Source organism: Sparus aurata, unplaced genomic scaffold, assembly GCF_900880675.1.
Source record: "Sparus aurata unplaced genomic scaffold, fSpaAur1.1, whole genome shotgun sequence".
NCBI classification, from domain to species: domain Eukaryota; kingdom Metazoa; phylum Chordata; class Actinopteri; order Spariformes; family Sparidae; genus Sparus; species Sparus aurata.
In genome coordinates, this window is record NW_022045101.1 from 395919 (window position 1) to 409255 (window position 13337).

At 46.7% G+C, this 13337-nt stretch overlaps 1 pseudogene; it reads right to left on the reverse strand.

Moving 5' to 3' along the window:
* Window positions 1-9695: 9695 nt before the first annotated feature.
* Window positions 9696-12420, reverse strand: LOC115577533 (major histocompatibility complex class I-related gene protein-like; annotated as a pseudogene).
* Between the last annotated feature and the right edge of the window lie 917 nt (window positions 12421-13337).

Here is a 13337-nt window from a genome sequence, read left to right on the forward strand (position 1 = left end):
CTTTTCCACCTCGCTCCCGTGGGGGCGCTGCAGCAGCCAACTCCACCTCACTGCAGCAGCAGGTTGAGGATCCTGAACCCATGCAGTTGGGTCGCACCTCCCTCTCCCTGGAAGAGAGGGAGCGCCGCCGCAAGTCTAATCTTTGCCTCTATTGTGGGGCAGCGGGACACTACATCTCCAACTGTCAAGCAAAAGCCAGAGCTCACCAGTAGTTGGGGAGACCCTGGTGAGCTCAACTGCCCTGTCACCTCCCCAAAGCCAGAGACCTCTGTTTCAAGGCCGTCTTCTCCTTCCAGGTGGCCCCCACACCTTGGCCATCTTCATTGACTCTGGGGCTGATGCCTGTATCATTAATGAGGAGGTGGTCCTTCAGCTGGGTATCAAGCGGGTTCCTTTGCCTCATCCGGTTCCTGCTAGAGCCTTAGATGGACACATCTTGGGCACTGTCACGCATCAGACCTCCCCGGTTCACCTGCTGCTTTCTGGTAATCATCACGAGACAGTCCAGTTCCACATCCTAAGCTCTTCCTGTCTGCCTCTCATCCTGGGGTATCCATGGCTCCGTCTTCACAACCCTCATATCGACTGGGCCACTGGGGCCATTCTGGAGTGGAGCTCCTCCTGTCATCAAAGGTGCCTGCAGCATGCCTCAGCTCCATTTCACTCCTCCAGTTCCAGCTCCAGCTCTTCACCTGACCTCTCCGGGGTGCCACCTGAGTACCACGATTTCTGCCAGGTCTTCAGTAAAGCCAGAGCTACGTCTCTGCCCCCACACCGCCCCTATGACTGTGCCATAGATCTCCTGCCTGGTACCTCACCTCCTAAGGGGCGCCTGTACTCTCTCTCTGAGCCCGAGAGAAAAGTCATGGAGACTTACATCAATGACTCCCTGGCCGCGGGCATCATTCGTCCTTCTTCATCTCCTGCTGGAGCGGGTTTTTTCTTCGTCGAGAAGAAGGACAAGACTTTGAGACCCTGCATCGACTACAGAGGACTGAATGATATCACCATAAAGAACCGTTACCCACTGCCACTCATCTCCACTGCCTTCGAACTGCTCCAGGGGGCCACCATTTTCTCCAAACTTGACCTGCGCAACGCCTACCACCTCGTCCGCATCAGAGAAGGAGATGAGTGGAAGACGGCATTCAACACCCCAACTGGACACTATGAGTATCTCGTAATGCCGTTCGGCCTGACCAATGCCCCTGCCGTCTTCCAGGCAATGATGAACGATGTGCTCAGAGACATGCTCAATCGATATGTCTTTGTTTATCTCGATGACATCCTCATCTTCTCCCGGTCCAAGGAGCAACACATCCATCATGTCCAGTCCGTCCTTCAGCGCCTCCTGGAGAACTCCCTGTATGTGAAAGCAGAGAAATGTGAGTTCCATGTGTCTTCAGTGTCTTTCCTGGGGAACATTGTGGCACAAGGCAACATCCAGATGGACCCAGCCAAAGTCTCTGCTGTCACTTCCTGGCCTGTTCCTGAAAACCGCATACAGCTTCAGCGTTTCCTGGGGTTTGCAAACTTTTACCGTCGCTTCATCCGCAACTACAGCTCCGTGGCAGCCCCTCTCACCGCCCTGACCTCCTCCAAAGTGCCTTTCCAGTGGTCACCTCCAGCTGCAGCAGCCTTCAAGATCCTCAAGGATCGGTTCACCTCATCACCCATCCTCCTGATGCCTGACTCTGAACGGCAGTTTGTGGTCGAAGTGGACGCCTCAGATGTTGGGGTGGGGGCCGTCCTGTCTCAGCGCTCTGGCACTGACCATAAGCTCCATCCCTGTGCCTTCTTCTCTCGCCGCCTGTCCCCTGCTGAGAGAAATTATGACATTGGCAACAGGGAACTGTTGGCGGTGAAGATGGCCCTAGAAGAGTGGCGCCATTGGTTGGAGGGCGCCAAGGATCCTTTTCTTGTATGGACAGATCACAAGAATTTGGAGTATATACGCTCCGCTAAAAGACTAAATTCTCGTCAGGCCCGCTGGTCCCTGTTTTTTGCCCGTTTCAACTTCACCATCTCTTACCGTCCAGGGTCCCGCAATGTTAAGCCCGATGCCCTTTCCCGCCAGTTCCAGAGGACAGAGGATTCTGTTGAGAAACCTGAGTCCATCCTACCTATGTCTTGCCTTGTTGCCACATTGACCTGGGACATAGAGGAGAGAGTGAGAGCAGCCACAGAAGGACAGCCGGGTCCCAGCTCCTGCCCATCTAACTGCCTTTTTGTCCCTCCAGCCTTGAGGTCAGATGTGCTACTATGGGCCCACTCCTCCAAGCTCTTCTGCCACCCTGGGGTACAACGGACACGACATGCCCTTCTCCAACGTTTCTGGTGGCCCACCTTGCAGGAGGACATCCAGGAATTCGTCAAAGCCTGTCCCACTTGCAATCAACACAAATCCTCCCGCCGGCCACCTGCTGGGCTGCTTCAACCTCTTCCTGTTCCTCATCGCCCATGGTCCCACATATCCTTGGACTTTGTTTCTGGTCTTCCCACCTCTGACGGCCACACTGTCATCCTGACCATCGTGGACCGCTTCAGCAAGATGGTCCACTTTGTACCTCTCTCCAAGCTCCCCACTGCTAAAGAGACTGCTCAGTTGGCCCTGCTCCATGTATTCCGCCTGCACGGCCTTCCCGTGGATGTGGTGTCAGACCGTGGTCCCCAGTTTTCATCTGTGTTTTGGAGGGAGTTCTGCAGTCTGCTGGGGGCCACTGCCAGTCTGTCCTCTGGATTTCACCCCCAGAGCAATGGACAGACTGAGCGCATGAACCAAGAACTGGAAACTGCCCTACGGTGCATGGCCTCCCATAACCCCTCGTCCTGGTCATCACAACTACTGTGGGTTGAATATGCCCACAACTCCCTTCTCTGCTCTGCCACCGGCCTCTCTCCATTTCAGTGTGTATACGGCTATCAACCACCACTGTTCCCAGCCCATGAGAAGGAGATTTCCTGCCCTTCGGTCCAAGCCTTCATCCGCCGCTGCCGCAGAACATGGCTCCAAGCTCGCTCCACCCTCCTTCGTTCTGTGGGTCGCTACACTGCCGCTGCCAACCGACGCCGTACACCTGCACCTACCTACCAAGCAGGACAGCAAGTGTGGCTCTCCACCCGAGACTTACCTCTTCGAGTGGAGTCCAGAAAGATGGCACCAAGGTTCATCGGGCCTTTCACGATCCAGAGGGTCATCAGTCCAGTGGCAGTCCGTTTGAAGCTCCTGTGTTCCATGAGAGTTCACCCCACCTTCCATGTATCCAGGGTTAAGCCAGTTCACAACAGCCCCTTGGTCCCTCAGGCACCACCACCTCCCCCTCCACGTATCGTCGATGGTGGTCCGGTGTACGCAGTGCGGCGCCTGATTCGCTCTCGTCGGCGGGGTAGAGGCCTCCAGTACCTTGTGGACTGGGAGGGTTACGGTCCAGAGGAAAGGTCCTGGGTTCCTGCTCGCCATATTGTAGACCCCACCCTCATGACCAATTTTCATCTGCAACACCCCGACCAGCCAGCCAAGGAGTCAGCTCGTCCAGGGACCCGCACCTTGCCCCCGCCTGTTCAGGATGTTGGAGACCGTTCTATGTCAGGTGTCAGGGAAACCCTCCTCCAGACCCCCTCCACCCACCCAGCTGAGGAGATGGACTTGTCTTGCTCCCAGGAGTTTTAGGCCCGCCTCCATTCCCCCCCTCCTCCCATCCAGTTTGGTGACTTTTAGGATGTCAGGAGCCATCCCTTGAGGGGGGGGTTCTGTCACAGTCTGCTCGGCTCCTCCCCTGCTCTGCTGCTCAGCCACACCCCTGATCAGTCTACAGCTTTCACCTGCTGCTCTCACCTGCTCACCATCTCCAATCAAGCCAGTATATATGCAGCCTCACTCCACTCACTCTTTGCCAGATTGTCTTCGCTCTCATGCCTGACTCTCCAGCACTTGTTCCCGGATTGCTTACCTGGTATCGACCCGACTTGCCTCTGACCATCGCCTCTCGTCTAAGCCCCGGTAAATCCACCAGCCTTCTGTCCCTGACCACGCTTATTGTCTGCCTGTTTTCTGTTCCTCGTCTGCCTGTGGCTGGTTGGCGCTTGGCCTGTTCGTGCTCCACCAAAAGACCCACCTGGCTTCAGCTTCACCTCACCAGCTCACCTCCTCTGGTGAAATCATCTCAAGCTCTGGATCCACTCCCGGCCCTCATCCTGAACCACTCTCCAGTCGGACCTTCATCAGCAGTGAGTTTGCATTACTTCCCCTCCACCACACTTGCTGAGCCTGTTAAGAACTTTTGGACTGTTACCGGCTCACGAGCCCCACACACTCACCTGGATCCAGTTCTCTGCTGCCCTCCCCTGGTCAGCCGTGTACCTGCTTTTACCTGCTGAATAAAGACTGTTTAAAACGAATACCTGGTTCATTTGTGCTGCAATTGGGTTCACTCCATACCCGTTACAAGTGATGGAGATGGAAGCTCCCTGTCTCCTGGCGAAGGGCGCTGGCACTCGGTGCCAGGTGCCCCAGTGAGCTGTTGTGGTTGCTTGGAACAGGTAGCAGAGGCACTGGCATCCCAGTGCCAGGTGCCCTGGTTGAAGCGAGGTGCTGTGGTTGCTGGAAGCAGGAGGTGGAGGGCGCTGGAATCCCGGTGCCAGGAGCCCCGGTTGAAGCGAGGTGCTGTGGTTGCTAAAAACAGGATGCCTAAGGCGCCAGCATCCTGGTGCCAGGTGCCCCAGTTGAAGCGAGCTGCTGTGGTTGCTGGAAGCAGGAGGTGGAGGGCGCTGGAATCCCGGTGCCAGGTGCCCCAGTTGAAGCGAGCTGCTGTGGTTGCTGGAAACAGGCGGCAGAGGGCACTGGCATCCCGGTTGAAGCGAGGTGCTGTGGTTGCTGGAAGCAGGAGGCAGAGGTACTGGCATCCTGGTGCCAGGAACCCTGGTTGAAGCGAGGTGCTGTGGTGATGAGGGAGTGTAGTGATGACGAGAGGTGGTAGGGGAAGCTCTGGAGTCATTTGATCTGGCTGAGGATCTCTGTCTACTTTTGCTGCTGCTCTTGGCTGTAGTTTTGAATTGTACTGTCCCTTTAACAGGAGCAGCGATGTCACGTCGTGTTGGGGTGCGCGTGACGACGTCACCCGGAAGAGAGCTGGTGTTGACGGAACAAGCTAACTTGAGTGTGGAGAAAAGTTTAGCTTTATTGTCCGTTCGGTGAAACAGAATTCCTTTGTCCTTTAAAGTTTTTTTCTGTAGAGTGGCTACTGTCAGATTGGTAATTTCTGAAGATGAAAGCCAGTCGGGGGATCTCACCTGAGCGTGATGATGCTGCGACCGGCGAGTTGTTCGGCCGGTATTGTCGGAACGCTGGCAGAAGGCTTCGCCTCTCGGAGGCGAAAAAGTTGGCGAACTACGGTGACGGCAACTTTCAGTTCCGTGATTTCCTCGTCCTCTCTTTGCTGCTGAAGGAGGTCGGCTGGGAGACACGGAGGACTCATTGGGTGAACTGGATGTTGCGAAGAGATGAATGAACCAGGCGGGATGCGAACCATGGATGAGACAGAGGTGGTGCTCTTCGAACTCACTCGCTTCCTGGACGGCTTTTGGGCCGCTGGAATTGGGGTCTCAGGTACGGAGGTGATGGGAAATTTGTCGGCTTCTGATGAATGGTGATCCTGATCTTGTCTGAAAAGAACGTCGCCCAGTGTGTGATTGAACTTTAAAAATGATTAATAATCATAAAATAAAAGATGGCATCATCAAAGACAGGTCGCGTCACTGTGCTGCTGTTTAGGCTGCTGCAGGTTGCAAATGTCAACAGGTTGTAGTTGTTTCTTAAAGGCGTGTCAGTGCAGGATAAATGGACTAACAGTGTGTTTGTCCTTACAGCTCCTGACAACAGCTCTGAGCTCTCTGAGAGACTGAATGAAGACACTTGATTTACAAACACAATCTGGATGACTTCAAATGAGACGACAAAACTATAAATTCTGTGGCATGAAGTATTCACACCTCCAGGTGAACAACACGGACATTATAAGATAGAGAGCCATATTGTCTCCAAATTAATTCCAGAACTTTAAAGAAAACTCTTGCAAAAGTTACTTTCCCACAGCAAAGTGAGGTAGCTTTGTGTTAATGCCCTGATACAATCACAAGACAGAGGAAAAAAGAGGACGTCAACATAAAAAAAGTAATTATTCAGATTATGGGGAAGTAATTCTTTAAAACTCATCTTGATCCTCATCAGGATTGTGTAGATGTGGTTTCTGGTGATGAATCCTTTATTCATCACCAGAGGATAAATTCAGTTATTACAGAGTAAATAGACAAAGTAGAAAAGTAAGCACAAATAATGACATGGTAAAAAGAATCAATACATATAATCACATGTTGTTTCCTCATTAGAGCTCTGCCCACTTCAAACATGCAGCACGTGATTCTGGAGAAACATAGTTTATTATTGAGTCTCATTCCCAGGTCATCTAATACCAGAGCTTTGGGTCGGGCAGCTGTGAAACTCTCAGCCTCTATTTCATACATGTCTTTGCTGCCATCTAACGGCTGTTTAGTGGTATTATATATAGTGTTACAAACAGGGCTGTGACACTTGTATTGTGGAGCCTGATTCACTTTCAAGTGGATAAAATAAATATCACACACACACACTGGGTACTTTAAGGAATCCAGGTTTGACTGGTTCTGTCCAAACTGAAACCTTTGTAGAATATATGTGCTCTGTGGTATTTCTGTCTACTTTGGTTCAGTTGAAGTCGAGGAGCTGCTGAATGATTTCAGTGGCATCTCTGTGCAAAGATCATTGTTATCATGGTGTTATCTACTGTCTGATGTAGAATAAGTTATAGGTGGTGATACAAATGTACATGGGGACACATTCTCTGAGATCTTAACTATCCACTGAGACCAAGATCATGTAAACTCACCTGATAGTTGTGGAGCTGTTTTTGTGTATGTCTGTGTAGACAAGTCACACCTACCAGCACCATGTTTACTTCAAAATATGTTTAAAAATATAAATACTTTTACACTTCTTACACAAGTGAGAACTTTGTCGACGAGATGGTCTACTCCTGCATGATGTGGTCATGACATCAAGAAGTCGAGGAGTCACATCTTCAAATCAGACTTTCAGTGTGAACCTCCTGCCACGAGAATGAAGACAGCATCAACATCCAACCTGCATGAAGTCTGCTCATTCTCTCTGTGTGTTTGTGGGTTTTCTCCAGGTGCTCCGGTTTCTTCTCACACTCATTCTGTCAATAAACAATCACAATGTACTTTAGGAAACTGTGTCATGACTTTCATTAGGCTGAGAAACACCACTAGTGTAAAGTATTTCCTCAGTGTTGGTTTCAGGTTCAGTATGTGAAACTGAACTACTCAGTACTTTATATTAATGAGGGATCAAATCATGTGAAATGTGTCCGTTGTAGAGACGAGCTCAGAGAGAAATAACAGCTGACAAAGAAAACAAACACTGTACACTATCTGCTCTGCACCAAACAGCAGACAGACACAGTTAGAGACGAGCTGGTGAACATAGCGGAGCATTCAAACATTAACATGATTACACATTATGCATTCAACAACCTGTCTGCTCCTGACAGAGAAATATGCCCTGTAGGTGTATCATATAATGATAAAAACATAAAAATCAATAAAGACTCCTCCTGCTGTTGTAGCTGAATATCATCCAGCCCATCCTACTGTACTGTTCCACCTGCTTCTTCAACATGTTCTGTTAAGAACCGGGCCAGACTCACATACAGAACCAACACAGCTGCCAGGATAACTGGTCTCCCCACATCAACCTCACAGAGCTGAGCATCACGGCCATTACAACCTCAACTGAACCGGCTGGGACTGCTTTTGCTCTCATTAATGTATTGTGCCTTTGTGACCACTAGATGGCAGAAACAGGTGTCCAAGAATGAGAACAACAGGTCTGAGTAAAGCAGAGTGAAGTTTAAGGTGCAGAAAACCCAAAATGTGACGTCCCTTATATGAGGACGCAGGTTCACAGGAGGTTCACATGAGATAAAGTCTCAACACAGCAGATGTTTCTATCAATGTGTGTTTTATGTACTCGTGTTTCTCTTTTAAAGGTTTACCTTCATCCTTATGTATCAAACCAGCAGTGTGACATTAATGTGGAAGTTCTCAGGTTCTATTCATGTCACAGTAACTACAGACACACAGAGGATTTACATGTATTTACATAAAGAGCTTTTTATTAAAAAACAAATATCAGTACAAAAGAAATGAAGGAGTGCAAGTGAATCATACTTTACATGCATTCAGTATTTACAGAAATTCAACAGAAAACATAACTTTGTTTTCAGCTTCTTGTATTTAATCAAAAAAAAGTATTTATATTCTATATCTGATATTTCTGTAGCCATATTTAGAAGATTATATTGATGCAGTTTGAAGAGAAAATACATCATAGAATAATCTAAAATATTATAGATCACCGTAGACTATTTTATAGTAAATCATGTTTTTTCCTTATTATAAACCACGTTAAACATACTTGTTTTTGAATTCAACACAAGCTGCTGTCACAGATTAAACAAATATACAAGCAAAATGAAGTTTGATCACTTTTATTTTAAGAAGTTATTAACACATCAGTAGCAAAGACAAAATGAAATGTACCTTAAACTAAACTAAAGCAGCTATGGGGGCTGCCATGACAGATAACTACTTCCGCCGGCGGTTTTCTGTTTCCGGTTGCCTTGCAACTGCATGATGGCCGCTGCCGCTAAGCTAGCCCTAAACAACTAGCGTTAGGTCATAAGAGCTAAATTGTTTTTAAAATGAGCTCAGGTACAACATGTGCAGTTGTTGGTTGCCAACAACAATTCATGAAAATTGAAGTTTTTTTCAGAAACGTCTCGTGTAGTACATCAACCAATGAGACGAACTTGTCCTGCCCTGCGCCCTACACGCCATGCTGAGGAAGGAGGAACGGAGACTAGCGCGCCTCGCGGCTTTGACACTGAAATAAATATTTGGGTTTATGAATATCTTCCACAGAATAGCTGCTGCATGACTTTCCTAACCCGGCAACGTCCGAGCAGCCGCCTGTCTCCACGGCTTCACTTTCCTTCAGCATTATCCACGCTGTATGTTTAGCTTGATTGACACTGGCTGGGCGCTACTGCTGCCTTCAGAAATATAAACTCGCTGTGTTTCTTCAACAGTACTTTCCCTATGTTGTCACTGTGCAGGTAGTTGTATGCTTCTGTGCTTTTGTAACTGCGTAATTCTCCACCGTCAACATCTTCAGAAAATATAAGATAAGCATTAGCCCGACGTTAGCTACATCGCTAACGTTGGGCTAATGCCGTGCTAATGCTTCATGTCATCTGCCTACTCCGTGAGAACTGACAGGTGAGGCACTGTGAGAACTGTCCTCACGACTTATTAAAACATCTGTACTGTGTATCCACCGCCGATTTTTATCCATTCTGTCGCTTTCTTTGTGTTAAAAGCCGGTTTTAGAGCGAGCATGACAGCTATGTTAATGTAAACACCGAGGTCAGCCAGTTCAACCCGAAGAGCATAACCGAATATCGCTATGAACCATGGGTAATCTCACGAAGTCAGGAATAAGGTGGATAAACCAGGTTTAACATACTTGTTTGTGATTTCAACACCAGCTGCTGTCACAGATTAAATAAATATAAGCAAAATAAAGTTTGATCATTTTTATATTAAGAAGTTATCAAAACATCAGCAGCAAATTCTTTGGATTATTATTATCAGAGTCGACATTTGTTTTGTATTTATTTATGATTTGAACACCAGAAAATGAAATGTACTTTAAACTGAATTAAAGCAGCTGTAGAGGAGTGAATACTTTTGTTGTCTTGTCGTTGTATCTGTTGTTCCTCATGACGTCTCTGTGAGCAGGGCGGTGTGTTTGTCAGTCATGTTTCTGGATTCAGTCTGTTGACAGCAGCTGAAAGGTCAGAAACATTCTGTTAGTTCTCTTCTCCTGCACAGAACATCTCAGCTCTCAGCAGGGTGGGCAGGAAACTAAACTGGGAATTTGATGAACCGACTTAGAAATGATGCAACATGTTTGTCCATCATCAAACTGCTAATTAAAAACAAACACAATCTGCTCATTTGTGCATCTGTTTGTTTGAAACACACAACAGACCTCACTTTGACTGTCTAACCCGAGCACAACTATTGTTGTATTCATTGAATCCATAATGAATAGATCAACCTCGACATACAGAAATACATATGTGGTGTATTATGAACATACCTGCCATTCATTCTATTACTTGTAACGCAACAATAAATAACACAAAACAAGTGGTCCAACCTGATCATATAGATGATGTTCTGTGTCTTATTTACTTCATAGTCACACAGTAACATCCAGTAATGTACCTGTATGTGGTTCAGTGCTGGTTCTTGCTCCCTCCTCTTCCATCCTTTTCTTTTCTTCTTCAGAGCCATGTTCACCTGGAGAGGAAGTATTGAGCTGAGCTGCCACATGACATAAAATAAAATGTGCCTTACAGCTAGTAATACTAAAATGATGTATGAGTAGGCTAGTCTCTGAGAAAACGTTTGAGCACTGACTCGTTAAAGCTTCTAAATGGTTGGAACTGCAGCAGCACTTAACAAGAACATTTTGATCTGGGAAAGATCAGAGACGGGAGAGTAAAAATAAGATGGACTTACGTGTTGTACAAGATGAATCATTTCACTTGTCACAGTTTAAAATTTCAGAACCTCTTTTGTCTTATTTTCCTCACTGGATCTCTCTCATATAAACTGACACATAAATCAGATGTATGTACTCTGAGCCTTCCACTGCTGCTGTTAGCTGCTGCAGATGTTGGTGCTATTAAATGTTACTCACCTCTCGTCTTTCTGTAAACAATAAATCCAATAGCAGTGATCAGGACGACAGCAATAAGAACCAGTATGACAATAATCAGGACGGTGACTTCACCGGGCTCCTCTGTTCAGCAGAAAAGAAAAGAGAGAGAAAAGAAAACAACATGTGCAGTTAGAACAGATGTAAATCCATCCAACTCTTCATCACACATACAGTATTCATCATGTTATTACCTGTTTTAATCTATCTATCTATCTATCTATCTATCTATCTATCCAGCATTAAAAACAAAGTGCAGATGAAGCAGGTCAGAACAAATTAAAACAGTTAATTAGTTTATTATTACTGTTGTTGTTGTTCCCATGCACTCCCCTTCAGCACCCTCTGATCTCACTCTTACCCCAGTTGGTTCTGATCCGATCTTCCTCCACTTTGGTGATGATTTCCTCCTTCACACCAAAGAGCTGAAACACACAGTCGTACCTCGTCCAGTCTTCAGGTGTGACTGATGAAAGGTTCAGGTCAACACTCATCTGGAAGGTTCCATCGTGGTTGGGGAGGATCTCTCCGTGGTCCACCTCCTCATGAAGCTCCTCTCCATCTTTCCTCCAGACGAGTGAGGCTCTGTGAGGGTAGAAACCTGTAGCGAGGCAGCTGACTGGAGAGGAGGGAGTCTTCTGGAGGAGAGACACTAAGGGAAGCTCTGAAGAGAGATCAATCAAACTATTCTTAGCTTTAACAGTCAGACTGACTGGAGTGAAAACACAACAGCAGTTCAGTCTGTGCAGACTGTATGAACATGATTCTGCCCATTAAACTACATCAGGTCAGGTGATTCTACCTGTTCTCAGCAGAAAGCTCCTCCCATAATCCACATATTTCTTCAGCCACTCAGGAAAAATCACTGTGAGGATATTCTGATTGAACTTCATTTTATCTTTGTCAGCATCCCATATCAGTTTGGTGAGGACAGCCTGTGGTTTTGAAGCATTCCATGTCTCTGTCTTCAGGTCGAATGATAGGAAGTCTTCTCCATCATAACCATACTGATTAAAACCAATAACCTCTCCGGTCTCATTATTCCACTCACAGCCACTTATCCTCTGTAAAATGTGAACACCTGAGACAGAGACAGAGAAAGAAACAGAGACTGAAATCAGAAATTATGTAGAGATGAAATCTTCAGTGGAAACTGATGGAAGACACTTTCCTACTTTGTCATTTGTCGTATGAACATAACAAAAGTCACATACATCACCTTTCTTCCACATTCTGATGTTGGTTAAACATGTCTAAATGGCTAATGCAAAGGTCAGGATTTCTAAGTTGAAACATTCAACTTCTGACCTCAAAGTCAGAAAAATGGTTGACCGTAACAAAAGGTCACACAAACTCAAGGGACCTCATTTATCAATCTTGCGTGAAAACGGGTGCAGATCTGAGCGCTGAATTGGTCTTACGTCAGGACACACGTGTGATTTATGAAACATTCGTATCTGACCAATTCCAGAGTATGAAGGATCGGATCTTGACAAATGCGGCGGCTGAATTCGATCGTCATTAACATGTTATGCCCTTAAATATTCCTGGTTCGGAGGCCTCACCCACTGAGGTCAAACATGGAGAGAACACAGGCAAGAAAATAAACTTTTCCGAGATGGAGATCGGCATCCTGGCAGCGCCGGCACATCAAAGGCACTCCATTTACTATGCAATGTTGTGCAAAACTGAACAGGCCAAAATAATATCGCACACTTTCTCTGAGGTATACAGCAGTGTTCCCCCTGCTGGTCAGAGACAGAACCACCTGCCCTTCAGTAACCTGAAGCAGCTCCACTGTGACCCATGTGCATGTGTGCGCACTATTAAATCTGCGTTCCTGCTCTGTAGCAGGTTTACCAGCGGAGTTATTAGGTATTCCGTTAATTAGTTGTCATGTTAGGCTATTAAGCCTATCATATTTTATTTTACAAAAAAGTGGTGGGCTTTTTCTTTTTTTCTTTTTTTTACAAATTGTTTTTATTTTGTTTTATTCATTTTAAGAGTCCGTTTTTGTCTGTTCTAAATATAAATATTTTCCTGTGCTGCACCGAAATCCACAGACTCAGATTTGCTTACATGAGCTCAGACCTGATGTGAGATCTGATCGTAGCTTTCGCTTACGTCCAAGTTGATAAATGCCGACACTTGCGTGGAAATGGTTGTACGCACGGTTTTCCTGCCGTACGTTCGTTTGATAAATGAGGGCCAAGAAGTGCTACCCCCAGGGCAAGGGAGAAAGTTGCACTATATAGTATACGCTATTGTGCCACTATTGTTGTTTTATGATGTCAGACAACCACAACCTCATGAAAATGTTAGGGTAAGAAACAGGTGCACCAAATGAAGTGGTTGTGATTACATATTCCAATAACAACTTTTATTGGCTTAATGGAAGCTTAGTATGTTAATTTCAAATGTTCTTGGATTGTCC